This window comes from Mustelus asterias, chromosome 3, assembly GCF_964213995.1.
Source record: "Mustelus asterias chromosome 3, sMusAst1.hap1.1, whole genome shotgun sequence".
NCBI lineage: Eukaryota > Metazoa > Chordata > Chondrichthyes > Carcharhiniformes > Triakidae > Mustelus > Mustelus asterias.
In genome coordinates, this window is record NC_135803.1 from 18,973,488 (window position 1) to 18,988,924 (window position 15,437).

Here is a 15,437-nt window from a genome sequence, read left to right on the forward strand (position 1 = left end):
CACATACTCACCCCCCCTCACACACTCACCTCCCCCTCACACAATCACATCCCCCTCACACACCTCCCACTAACACACTCACCTCCCTCTCACACACTCACCTCCCTCTCACACACTCACCTCCCTCTCAGACACTCACCTCCCTCTCACACACTCACCTCCCGCTCGCACACTCACCTCCCATTCACACACTCACCTCCCCCTCACACACTCAACTCCCTCTCACACACTCACCTCCCCCTCACACACTCACCTCCCCCTCACCACACTCACCCCCTCACACACTCACCTCCCCCTCATACACTCACCTCCCACTCACACACTCACTTCCCCCTCACACACTCACCTCCCCCTCACACACTCACCTCCCCCTCACATACCCAACTCCCTCTCACACACTCACCTCCCCCTCACACACTCACTTCCCCCTCACACACTCACCTCCCCCTTACACACTCACCTCCACCTCACACACTCACCTCCCCCTCACACACTCACCCCCCTCTCACACACTCACCTCCCTCTCTCACACTCACCTCCCCCTCCACACTCACCCACCTCACACACTCACCTCCCTCTCACACACTCACCTCCCTCTCACACACTCACCCCCCTCGCACACACTCACCTCCCCCTCACACACTCACTTCCCCCTCACAGACTCACCTCCCCCTTACACACTCACCTCCCTCTCACACACTCACCTCCCTCTCACACACTCACCTCCGAATCACACACTCACCTCCGCCTCACACACTCACCTCCCACTCACACACTCACCCCCCCTCACACACTCACCTCCCTCTCACACACTCACCTCCCTCTCACACACTCACCCCCCTCGCACACACTCACCTCCCTCTCACACACTCACCTCCCTCTCACACACTCACCTCCCACTCACACACTCACCTCCCACTCACACACTCACCTCCCTCTCACACACTCACCTCCGAATCACACACTCACCTCCGCCTCACACACTCACCTCCCCCTCAGACACTCAACTCCCTCTCACAAACACACCCCCCCCCCTCACACGCTCAACCCCTCTCACACACTCACCTCCCTCTCACAAACTCACCTCCCCCTCACACACTCACCCCCCTCTCACACACCCACCTCCCTCTGACACACTCACTTCCCCCTCACACACTCACCTCCCTCTGACACACTCACCTGCCCCTCACACACTCACCTCCCTCTCACACACTCATCTCCCCCTCACACACTCACCTCCCCCACACACTCACCCCCCTCTCACACACCCAACTCCCTCTCACACACTCACCTCCCTCTCACACACTCATATCTCTTACACACACTCACCTACCCTCACACACTCACCTCCCTCTCACACACTCAGCCCCCCTCACACACTCACCTCCCCCTCACACTCACCTCCCTCTCACGCAATCACCTCCCCCTCACACACTCCCCTCCCTCTCACACACTCACCTCCCTCTCACACACTCACCCCCCTCACACACTCACCTCCCCCTCACACACACCTCCCTCTCACACACTCACCCCCCATCACACACTCACCTCCCCCCTCACACACACCTCCCTCTCACACACTCACCTCCCCCTCACACACTCACCTCCCTCTCACACACTGACCTCCCCCTCACACACTCACCTCCCCCTCACTCACTCACCTCCCCCTCACACACTCACCTCCCCCTCACACACTCACCTCCCCTCACGCACTCACCCCCCTCTCACACACTCACCTCCCCCTCACGCACTCACCTCCCTCTCACACACTCACCTCCCCCTCACACACTCAGCTCCCCCTCACACACTCACACCCCTCTCTCACTCTCACCTCCCCCTCATACACTCACCTCCCTCTCACGCACTCACCTCCCCCTCAGACACTCACCTCCCTCTCACACACTCACCTCCCACTCACACACTCACCTCCCTCTCACGCACTCACCTCCCCCCTCACACACTCACCTCCCCCTCACACACTCACCTCCCCCTCACACACTCAAACCCCTCTCACACACTCACACCCCTCTCACACTCTCACCTCCCCCTCACACACTCTCCTCGCCCTCACACACTCACCCCCCTCTCACACACTCACCCCTCTCACACACTCACCCCCCTCTCACACACTCACCCCCCCTCACACACTCACCCCCTCTCACACACTCACCCCCCTCTCACACACTCACCCCCCTCTCACACACTCACCTCCTGCTCACACACTCACCTCGCCCTCCACACTCACCTCCCGCTCACACACTCACCCCCCCTCACACACTCACCCCCTCTCACACACTCACCCCCTCTCACACACTCACCCCCCTCTCACACACTCACCCCCCTCTCACACACTCACCTCCCTCTCACACACTCACCCCCCTCACACACTCACCCCCTCTCACACACTCACCCCCCTCTCACACACTCACCCCCCTCTCACACACTCACCTCCTGCTCACACACTCACCTCCCCCTCCACACTCACCTCCCGCTCACACACTCACCTCCCACTCACACACTCACCTCCCTCTCACACACTCACCTCCCTCTCACACACTCACCTCCCCCTATCACACTCACCTCCCCCTCACACACTCACCCCCCTCACACACTCACCTCTCCCTCACACAATCACCTCCCCCTCACACACTCACCTCCCCCTCACACACTCACCTCCCTCTCACACACTCACCTCCCTCTCACACACCACCTTCATCTCACACACTCACCTCCCCCTCACACACTCACCTCCCCCTCACACACTCACCTCCCACTCACACACTCACCTCCCTCTCACACACTCGCCTCCCCCCTCACACACTCACCTCCCTCTCACACACTCACCTCCCTCTCACACACTCACCTCCCTCTCACACACTCACCTCCCCCTCACACACTCACCTCCCTCTCACTCACTCACCTCCCTCTCACACACTCACCTTCCTCTCACACACTCACCTCCCCCTCACACACTCACCTCCCTCTCACACACTCACCTTCCTCTCACACACTCACCTCCCTCTCACACACTCACCTCCCTCTCACACACTCACCTCCCCCTCACACACTCACCTCCCTCTCACACACTCACCTTCCTCTCACACACTCATCTCCCCCTCACACACTCACCTCCCCCTCACACACTCACCTCCCACTCACACACTCACCTCCCTCTCACACACTCGCCTCCCTCTCACACACTCACCTCCCCCTCACACACTCACCTCCCACTCACACACTCACCTCCCTCTCACACACTCACCTCCCCCTCACACACTCACCTCCCTCTCACACACTCACCTCCCTCTCACACACTCACCTCCCCCTCACACACTCACCTCCCTCTCACACACTCACCTCCCTCTCACACACTCGCCTCCCTCTCACACACTCACCTCCCCCTCACACACTCACCCCCCTCTCACACACTCACCTCCCTCTCACACACTCACCTCCCTCTCACACACTCACCTCCCTCTCACACACTCGCCTCCCTCTCACACACTCACCTCCCCCTCACACACTCACCCCCCTCTCACACACTCACCTCCCTCTCACACACTCACCTCCCTCTCACACACTCACCTCCCTCTCACACACTCACCTCCCCCTCACACACTCACCCCCCTCTCACACACTCACCCCCCTCTCACACACTCACCTCCCTCTCACACACTCACCTCCCTCTCACACACTCACCTCCCCCTCACACAGTCTCACCTCCCCCTCACACACTCACCTCCCTCTCACACACTCACCTCCCTCTCACACACTCACCTCCCACTCACACACTCACCCCCCTCTCACACACTCACCTCCCTCTCACACACTCATCTCCCTCACACACACTCACCTCCCTCTCACACACTCACCTCCCTCTCGCACACTCACCTCCCCCTCTCACACTCACCTCCCCCTCACACAATCACCTCCCCCTCACACACTCACCTCCCTCTCACACACTCACCTCCCTCTCACTCACTCACTTCCCTCTCACACAGACCTCACTCTCTCACACTCACCTCCCCCTCACACACTCACCTCCCTCTCACACACTCACACTCATCTCCCTCACACACTCGCCTCCCTTACATACACTCACCTCCCTCTCACCCTCTCACCTCCCTCTCACACACTCACACTCATCTCCCTCGCATACACCCACATTCACCTTTCGAGCAGTGCATGATAGTTAAAATGGCATCGACCGCCTGTATCATGACCAATACTGTCTATTATTGTTTTGACCACAATTGAACTCCAAATAAGGAGTCTGGTGAATAAAAGATGGGCCATCCCTTCTCTCTGCCTTCTGTGCCGAAACCCAGAACCAGTTTCGACCTGAAAATCGCGCCCCCCTCCCAGAGATAACCTTTTTTTTCGAAGATATAGGAAATCAATTCTCCTGGGGTTTGTGCTGGCCGCATGAATATAGTGGAAGAGTTTTGTGTTATGTGACAGGTGGATGTCTTACTCCCACGCTTTTTGCTTCAACATCTATTGTAATGAAATTGCAACACAGATTCATTTAAATGAGCCACTGGCATAGGATGTTAATATTTTATTCATTATATCTTAGCAAAACCTAGAATTAGTTATTTAAAGAAAATTGAATTTGCTGTTGTTGCGTGATAGAATAATTTGTAAGGACTGTGATTTGTTCAGGGTCGGGGGGTGAGTTAATGGCACAGAGTTGACATCTTAATTGAACTCTCGAGGGGTCATTTGCTACAGGCCAGTCAGCAGGGGATCCATGGACATGTCCTCCAGACCTTACCCTCATCTTCCCACCAAGTCGCTTCAATGCACAAATGTCCATTGAGTAAACGTTATTGCAGCAGATATTTTCAATGCCTTCTAAGGAATTCTGAAGAACTTCGTGTTTACATCACCTACCCGTCAATTCACTTATCCTAAAAGTATACTTTGCCGGCCCACCTCACCACCACCTCTCCTGACTTCTCCACTGTTGCTAAATTATCGCACTGCCCATTTGACTCCCAGTGTTGGGGGCACAGAAATTTCCTCCAATTAAGTATTGGGATGACTGAAGCCATTTCTTTCAGGTCCCATCCAAACTCTGTTCTGAGTTATCGATTCACATACGGCAGCACAGTGGTTAGCACTGCTGCCTCACATCGCCAGGGACCCAGGTTCAATTCCAGCCTTGCGTAACTCTCTGTGTGGAGTCTGCACATTCTCCCTGTGTCTGCATGGGTTTCCTCCGGATGCTCCGGTTTTCTCCCACGGTCCAAAGATGTGCGGATTAGGTTGATTGGCCATGTTAAATTGCCCTTTAGTGTCGGAGGGATTGCAGGGTAAATACGTGGGGTTATGAAGATAGGGCCTGTGTGGGATTGTTGTCGGTTCAGGCTCGATGGGCTGAATGGTCTCTTTCTGTACTCTAGGGATTCAATGATTCGATGATTCTAAGCTCTATATGCCCCTCATAATCTTGTACACTTTGATCAGGTCGCCCCCTCAGTCTTCTCTTCCCCAGTTAAAACAACACAAGCCTATGCAACCTCTCTTCCTAACTTAAATGTTCCATCCCAGGCAGCATCCTGAATCTCCTCTGCACCCCCTCCAGTGCAATCACATCATTCTTATAATGCAGTGACCAGAACTGCACACAGTACCCTAGTTGTGGCCTCGCCAAAGCTCCATACAACTCCAACATGGCTTCCCTGCTTTTGTAATCTGTGCCTCAATTGACAAAGACAAGTGTCCCATATGCCTTCTTCACTACCCTACTAACACACCCTTCCTCTTTCAGAGATCTCTGGACAAACACGCCAACGTCCCTTTGTTCCACAGAATTTCCTAGTGTCCTACCATTCATTGAGCATTTTCTTGTCAAATTACTCGTTCCAAACTCCTCCCCATTCCGACACTACAGTTAAGAAAGCCCACCAACGCCTCTAATTTCTCAGAAAACTAAGTAAATTTGGCATGTTCACTATGACTCTCACCAACCTTTACAGATGCACCATAGAAAGCATTCTTTCTGGTTGTATCACAGCTTGGTATGGCTCCTGCTCTGCCCAAGACCACAAGAAACTACAAAGGGTTGTGAATGAAGCCCAGTCTATCATGCAAACCAGCTTCCCATCCATTGACTCTGTCTACACTTCTCGCTGCCTCAGAATGCAGCCAGCATAATCAAGAACCCCACACACCCTGGACATTCTCTCTTCCAACTTCTTCCATCGAGGAAAAGATACAAAACTCTGAGGTCACGTAGCAACCAACTCAAGAATAGCTTCTTCCCTGCTGCCATCAGACTTTTGAATGGACCTACCTCACACTAAGTTGATCTTTCTTTGCACCCTAGCTATGACTGTAACATTACATTCTGCACTCTCTCCTTTCCTTCTCTATGAACGATATGCGTTGTCTGTATGGCTGGCAAGAAACAATACTTTTCACTGTACACTAATACATGTGACAATAATAAATCAAATCAAATCAAATCAAAAAGTGCATCACCTCACACTTTTCAGAGTTAAATTCCATCTGCCACTTATCTGCCAATTTGACCATTCCATCTATACCTTCTTGTAGCCCAAGACACTCTGCCTCACTGCTAACCACCCATCCAATCTTTGTGTCATCCGCAAACTGACTAATCCTACTCCCTACATAGTCATCAATGTCATTTGTATAAATGATGAATAATAGGGGGACCAATACAGATCCCTATGGTACACCACTGGACACTGGCTTCCTGTCACTAAAGCAGCCTGCTGTCAACACCCTCTGTCTCCTACAACTAAGCCAGTTTTGAATCCACTTTATCAAATTAACATGTATCTCATGTGAATTTACCTTCTTTACAAGTCTCCCATGTGAGACCTTGTCAAAGGCTTTGCTGAAATCCATATAAGCTATATAAGGAGAGTCACAATTCACCTGGGCCTGGAGATTTATCCACTTTCAAGGCTGCTAACACCTCAAATACCTTATTTTTTTCATTCATTCGTGGGACATGGGTGTCGCTGGCTGGCCAGCATTTATTGCCCATCCCTAGTTGCCCTTGAGAAGGTGGTGGTGAGCTGTCTTCTTGAATCGCTGCAGTCTATGTTCGTGGGTTGACCCACAATGCCGTTAGGGAGTGAATTCCAGGATTTTAACCCAGCGACTGCGAAGGAACGGTGATATATAGTGTGTACTATCTACACGATGCACTGCAGCAATCCACCAAAGATCCTTAGACAGCACCTTCCAAATCCACGGCCACTTCCATCTAGAAGGGCAAGGGCAGCAGATACATGGGAACACCTGCAAGTTCCCCTCCAAGTCACTCACCATCCTGACTTGGAACTATGTCACCATTCCTTCACAGTCGTTGGGTCAAAATACTGGAATTCCCTCCCTAGCAGCATTGTGGGTCAACCTACACCACGTGGAATACAGCGATTCAAGAAGACAAGGGCAACTAGGGAGGGGCAATAAATGCTGGCCAGCCAGCGACGCCCATGTCCCACGAATGAATAAAAAAAATCTGACAATGCAATAACAACATGGTTTGTCAACAATATGAGATGTGCAAAATGCCACAGGAAGTAAATGAGGCAGTTACAGGAAGTGCTAACTAGAGGCAAGATGTTGAATATATTATTGGAGGATCACCTATGGCGATGCTTGTTGTGAGTCTGAGGCCAGGCTGTTATATAGCGATAGGGTTTTCCATGTTATGTAACGCACCAACTGTTGTCAGGGTTACTGATTTCTGGTGACAGAATAATCCAAATTCGTCATTTAGTAGGTGGTATTCTTTGATTTTAACCAATGCTTTGGGGTTGGAATTCTGCATTGTCTACGTTTTTGTGAAGCAGTGAGTGTGTAATCAGATGGCAAGGCTATCAACACTGAGGTACAGCGTTTGGCACAACTGGTCATGTGGTAGATTATGCTTACTTCCTCCCAAATGTTTCTTCTGACCGTATGTAAACATATCTTTTGTTTAGGGCTTGCACCTCATTTCTTTATCTAGTGATTCCTTAAATGCATCCCTGCTATTCACCTCAACTACTTCTTGTGGTAATGTGTTCAACATTCTGAGCAAACTTTGTTTCAAGAGGTTCCTCCGGAAATCACTATTAGTGACTAAGTTATATTTACAACCTCTAATTTTAGCCTCCCCACATGTAGAAATATCGGCCTGGATTCATTGGACACACCAGTGGGCCCGTCTAACAGCTGGAGAGCAGGTAAAAATCACACAGAGGGAATTGCTGGGCATTCAAAGTGATTACAAGTCAATCAAGCACCTACCTGGTTGGCACCAGGGTTTCTTGGGCCTAGAAGATGGATGAACCATCTCCAAGAGCTGCCGGCCAGAGGCTGCAGCTCTTCAATACATTATTAAAGATGTTACAGCGTGGCACTTGGAGAAGTTCAAGACTATCAGGCAGAATCAACATGGTTTTGTGAAAGAGGAATCATGTTTAACCAATTTATCGGAGTCATGTGTGCTATGGATAAAGGGGAACCAGTGGATGTACTGTACCTAGACGTCCAGAAAGCTTTTGATAAAGTGCTATTTCAAAGGTTATTGTGTAAAATAAAGCTCATAGTGGGGTGGCGGGGGGGGGGGGGGGGGGGGGGGGGGGGGCGGTAACATGTTGGCATGGGTTGAAGATTGGCTAGCCACCAGGAATCAGAGTTGACATAAATGGGTCTTTTTCTAGTTGGCAGAATGTGACAAGTGGTGTGCCACAGGGATCGGGACCAGGGCCTCAACTTTTTACAATTTATATAAATGACTTGGCTGAAGGGCCTGAAGGCATGGTTATTAAATATACTGATGACACGTGGTTAGGTCGGAAAGAAAATTGTTAAGAGGATGTAAGGAGGCTACAAAGGGACATATATGGGTTATGACTGGGCAAAAATCTGACAGTGTGGGCAAATGTAAAATTGTCTATTTTGGCTGGAAGAATAAAAAAAGCTTATTATCTAAATGGTGAGAGATTGCAAAGCTCTGAGATGCAGAGGGATCTGGGTGTCGTAGTGCATGAATCACAAAAAACAAGTATACAGGTGCAGCAAGTTATTAGGAAAGTTAAGAGAATATTATTGTTTATTGTGAGGGGAATTGATTACAAAAGTCAGGAGATTATGTTTTAGTTGGTTAAGGCATTGGTGGGACCAAACCTGGTTTCAGATAAAGCTCGGCACAACATCATGGGCCGAAGGGCCTGTTCTGTACTGTACTGTTCTATGTTCTCTGTAAACCTAATCAGTACAGTATTTGTCTCCTTATTTAAGGAAAGATATAAGTACATTCGAAGCAGTTCAGAAAATATCTCCTCGGCTAATGCCAGGAATGGGCAGCTTGTCTTTTGAAGAAAGGTTGGAGAGGTTAGTTTTGTATCCACTGGAGCTTAGAAGAGTAAAAGTGACTTGATCAAAACATTTAAGATCCTAAGGTGGATGTGGAGAGGAGGTTTCCTCTTGCCAGAGAATCTGGAACTGAGGGGTCACTCGTTTAAGACAGAGATGAGGACAACTCTTTTCCTCAGGGAGTGGTGAATCTTTGGAACTCTCCCTCAGAAGGCGGTGCAAGCAGACTCTTTGAATATTTTTCAGGCAGAGCTAGGTAGATTCTTGATTAATGGGGGTGAAGGGTTAATGGGGCGAGTAGGCAGGAATGTGGGGTTGAGGTTACAATCAGATCAATCATGATCACCTTAAATGGTGGAATAGGCTCAAGGGGCTGAAAGGTCAGCTTCTCTTTCTCTGTTCCTGTGTAAGGGTATCAAATGATATGGGGAAGGATGGGAACACAAAGTTGAGGTGTTGATCAGGTAAGATATAATTGAATTACAGGATGGGTTCGAAGGGCTGAATGGTCCCCTGTTCCAAATTTCTCCTCTGCATCTTTCCATTGGGCAGAATCCGGTGGGATGGGAAACTTTGGTGAGTCCAGCCAGGACTTTTGGCCACTCTCCAAATTTTTCTGTCCCACCCATGACAAAGCCCCACCATTGGCTGGACCAGGAAGTCCTGCCCATTGACCGCAATGGAAATTGGGCAGGCTGTATAATGGGTGGCAGGTTTCACCGACTGAGTCAAGATCAACACTTATAGCAAAGACTAGACTGATAATTGATGGAATGCACGCATTATCCATCTTAAAGCACTCACAACAATTTTGTTAGAAATTTCACACAAGATTTTTGATTGACCTTGTTCCAATGCCAAGCAAAATGCAAAGGCAAAACGCAATGCTGACTGATTAGGGTCAAGGGTGACAAATCATTCGCTTTGTATGAAAGTGAAACGCTCATGGATTTAAATCAACAAGAGACAAGAGAAACCCAAATTGACCTAATATTACCAGATGATATCAGGGAAGATTTCCAGATTGCTATCTGAATAGAAAGCTGTTGTTGTGGATCAGCTGCCTATTATAGACTTATAGAATCCATGCAGTGCAGAAGGCGGCCATTTGGCCCATCGAGCCTGCACCAACAACAATCCCACCCACTCCCCATCCCCGTAACCCCATGAATTTACCCTGCTAATCCCCAGAATCTACACATCTTGGGACACTAAGGGCCTGATTTTACCATTGCGTTGCATCCGTTTTCAGATGTGAAAACTTGGTAAAGTCGGATGTGAAGTGAGTAGTGCGATCCATGCCCGCCTCTGCGCCGGTTCCCCCTTTACCAAGGTCAGAAAATGGCCATGATCAGGACCGCATCGGAAATGGGGACGACAGCTACTTAAATGCATTTGCATGCATTTAAATTGACTTAATGTGTTGCAAGTCCATCTTTACCGGCACTTCCCCCTTTACCACCGCGTTCGCCCATCCAGAATCGGCGCAAAACAGACATGCTCCACAAAAGTCCGATTCGGGCGCTCCAGTTAGTGAGGAGGTAGGTGCCGAGCGTCCGCCGACTCTCTGCTTGAGATTGGTTGGGTGGGGAGGGGGGAGAGGGGGAGGTGGGTCCAATGGCTCTCTGTTTGAGATCGGTGGGGGGGGGGGCGCAAAGGCGGGTCCACTGCCACTCTGCCTGGGATCGGTGGGGAGGGCAAAGGGAGGTCCATTGCCACTCTGTTTAAGATCAGTGGGGGGGAAGGGGGGTCCGCTGCCACTCTGCCGGAGATCAGTGGGGGGGAAGGCGTCTGCTGCCACTCTGCCTGGGATTGGTGGGGGAGGGAAGGGGGAGGGGCCCTCAATTGGCTTGGGTGGCGGGGAGATGGAGGGATAAAGAGGTCAGTAATGTTGGGGGGGTGGACCAGGGGGAGGCATTAGCTGGCCCGGGAGAGATGTGGCAGGGGAGCCGCATTCTATCATTTGTTTTCTGTGCATGCGTAGTTGAAGGCACCGATCGGAGCTGCAAGAGTTTGGGTGCGTTAAGCCCCGCCCACAGGCTTCTGCAGCGCGATTCGGAATCGCTGATATTTTTTCAGGCAGTGCGGGTATGGGGACGCCTGAGAACAGGTCTAAAAGTTGGATCTGAAACACTCCTGGCTTCAAGTCCGCCCAGCACTTAGAATCAAAATGGTAAAATAGGGCCCTAAGGGGCAATTCAGCGTGGCCGATCCACCTAACCTGCACATCTTTGGATTGTGGGGGGAAACCGGAGCACGCAGAGGAAAGCCAGCAGACACGGGGAGAACGTGCAAACGGCACACAGACAGTGACCCAAGCTGAACCCGTATCCCTGGCACTGTGAGGCAGCAACGCTAGCCATTGTGTGACCTTGCCGCCCTGTGTTGTCAAGTCATGTTTTCCAAACTGCCCGTTTTTATCTCCAAGGAAATCGGTTGCAATGGAAATCTGGCAACTTCAATAAAGGTCGACCGACTTACAACTCTTCAGCCAGATTGGAAATTGGAAACATATTCCAGTGACTGGACAGGGAAATGCCAGGGAATCGATCGGTAACTGTCGAAACTCACCAGGAGATATAAAGATCACATTCACTCACCTTGCATCTTATAGAATATACGGAGAACATTATGCAGCGTCTGGTAAATTCTAAAAGAGAAGCCAGTGTCAGTAAATAGGATTATGATTAATCCTACAGTGGTAGATGAAATTCAGGCTGTTGCAAAAAGAAATTGACTTTTTTGTTGAAGTTTTTCATCTTGCACTCATCAGGACAAATCATAAAAATACCACATTCAGGGGAATCACAATTGTGTTTCAGATCCGACTTTTAGACCCACTCTCAGGTGCCCCCACATGCACTCTGCCTGGTAAAATATCAGCGATTCCGAATCGCGCTGCTGAAGCCTGTGGGCGGGGCCTAACGCACCCAAAATCCTGCAGCTCCGATCGGTGCCTTCAACTACGCATGGGCAGAAAACAAATAATAGAATGCGGCTCCCCTGCCACATCTCTCCCGGGCCAGCTAATGCCTCCCACTGGCCCACCCCCCCAACATTACTTATCCCCTTATCCCCCCATCCCCCTGCCACCCAAGCCAATTGAGGGCCCCTCCCCCTTCCCTCCCCCACCAATCCCAATTACATTTGGTACTCTTGGGAAGTATCCAGGTGAGTGCACGATGAAAAGCTTCAACAAAAAATGTCTGCTTTGTTCAGGAATTCAGTCTCCTATCCTGGCGTAAAGCCAGCTACCATATGTTGGTGGAGAGTTGTCCACACAAAACAAATGGCTTGCATTTATGTTGTACTTTTCATCACCTCAGGACATCTCAAAGTGTTGAATGGCCAGTGAAGTTCTTTGAAGTGTAGTCACTGTTATAATGCAGGAAACACAGCAGCTGATTTATATAAAGTACCAAAGCTAGGAGACTGGGAACACACGAAGCAAGTGTGGAATACAAGGAAAGTAGAAAGAAACTTAAGCAAGGAATAAAGAGGGCTAAAAGGGGTCACGAAAAAGCATTGGCCAGCAGGATTAAGGAAAATCCCAAGGCTCTGTATACACACATAAAGAGCAAGAGGATAGCCAGGGAGAGGGTTGGCCCACTCAAGGACAAGGGAGGGAATCTATGCGTGGAGCCAGAGGAAATGGGCGAGGTATTAAATGAGTACTTTGCGTCAGTATTCACCAAAGAGAAGGACTTGGTGGATGATGAGTCTGGAAAAGGGTGTGTAGATAGTTTGAGTCATGTTGAGATCAAAAAGGAGGAGGTATTGAGATTCTTGAGAAACATTAAGGTAGATAAGTTCCCAGGGCCTGATGGGATATACCCCAGAATACTGAGAGAGGCAGGGAGGAAATTGCTGGGGCCTTGAGAGAAATCTTTGTATCCTCACTGGCTACAGGGGAGGTGTCGATGTATTCTCACGAGCTACAGGGGAGGTCCCAGAGGATTGGAGAATAGCCAATGTTGTTCCTTTGTTTAAGAAGGGTAGCAAGAATAATCCAGGTAATTACAGGCCGGTGAGCCTTACACCAGTGGTAGGGAAATTATTGGAGAGGATTCTTCGAGACAGGATTTACTCCCTCTTGGAAATCAGTGGGCGTATTAGTGAGAGGCAACATGGTTTTGTGAAGGGGAGGCCATGTCTCACAAACGTGATCGAGTTTTTCGAGGAAATGACGAAGATGATTGATGAGGGTAGGGCAGTGGATGTTGTCTACATGGACTTCAGTAAGGCCTTTGACAAGGTCCCTCATGGCAGACTGGTGCAGAAGGTGAAGTCGCATGGGATCAGAGGTGAGCTAGCAAGGTGGATACAAAACTGGCTCGGTCAAAGAAGACAGAGGGTAGCAGTGGAAGGGCGCATTTCTGAATGGAGAGCTGTGACAAGTGGCATTCCTCAGGGATCAGTGCTGGGACCTTTGCTGTTTGTAATATATATAAATGATTTGGAGGAAAATGTAACTGGTTTGATTAGTAATTTGCGGACGACATAAATTGATGGATTTGCGGATAGCGATGAGGACCATCAGAGGAGACAGCAGGTTATGGATCAGTTGGAAATTTGGGCAGAGAGTCGGCAGATGGAGTTTAATCCAGACAAATGTGAGGTAATGCATTTTGGAAGGTCTAATACAGATAGGAAATATATAGTAAATGGCAGAACCCTTAAGAGTATTGATAGGCAAAGGGTGTCCAGCTACACAGGTCACTGAAAGTGGCAATGCAGGTGGAGAAGGTAGTCAAGAAGGCATACCGCATGCTTGCCTTCATCGGCCGGGGCATGGAGTTTAAAAATTGGCAAGTAATGTTGCAGCTTTATAGAACCTTAGTTCGGCCACACTTAGAATATTCTGGTCGCCACACTACCAGAAGGATGTGGAGGCTTTGGAGAGGGTACAGAAAAGATTTACCAGGATGTTGCCTCGTAAATATTTTCTGTACCCTCTCCAAAGCTTACATTGTCCATAATGCTGTTATGGAGGGCATTAGCTATGGGGAGAGGTTGGAGAAACTTAGTCTGTTCTCACTGGAACAACAGAGGTTGAGAGGCCTGATAGAAGTCTACAAGATTATGAGAGGCATGGGCAGAGTGGATAGTCAGGGTGGAAGAGTCAATTACTAGGGGGCACAGATTTAAGGTGCGAGGGGCCAGGTTTAAAGGAGATGTACGAGGCAGATTTTCTACACAGAGGATGGTGGGTGCCTGGAACTCATTGCCGGGGGAGGTAGTGGAAGCGGATACGGTAGTGACTTTTAAGGGGCATCTTGACAAATGCATGAATAGAATGGGAATAGAGGGATATGGTCCCTGGAAGGGTAGGGGGTTTTAGTCCAGTCGGGCAGCATGGTCGGTGCAGGCTTGGAGGGCCAAAGGGCCTGTTCCTGTGCTGTAATTTTCTTTGTTCTTTGCTCTTTGTTCTTTGTACCCCAAAGTCCCACAAACGATGGGTGGGATTTTATGGCCTCACTCATCCTGAAACCGGAAAATCCCGCCCGAGGTCCATGGACCTTTCCATGGTCCGCGCCTCGCCTGCTTTGATTCCCGTGGCAGGCAGGATGGTAAAATTCCAGCCAATGAGTTAGCGAGCAGAAGGTTCTTTTGTCTCCTTGACTGAGGGATAAATATTGGCCACAAAAACCTTGGAAAACCCAATGCGAAAAATGCTGGAAAATCTCAGCAGGTCTGACAGCATCTGTGGAGAAAGAATAAAGCCAATCTTTTGAATCAGGATGACCCTTTGAGGGAGATTTTCCAGTATTTTCTGTTTTTGCTTCAGATTCCAGTATCCGCAGTATTTTGCTTCCACCTCCTGTTCTCCTTTGAAATGGTGCCATGGGATCTTCCATCTTCACCCGAGAGAGCAGACAGCAAAAGACGGCACCACCAGCAGTGCAGCACTTCCTCAGTACTGCACTCAGACTCCAGCCTAGATTCTGTGCTTCAGTTTTTCATAGTTGAACCTTCTTATACCTGAGGTGAGAGAACTATTCAGCTCACAACTGTCACCCAGATGGTATCAAAGTCTACACTGGATGTTAAATCCTGGGTGCACTGTCTCCAATTATGGGGAGGCGATG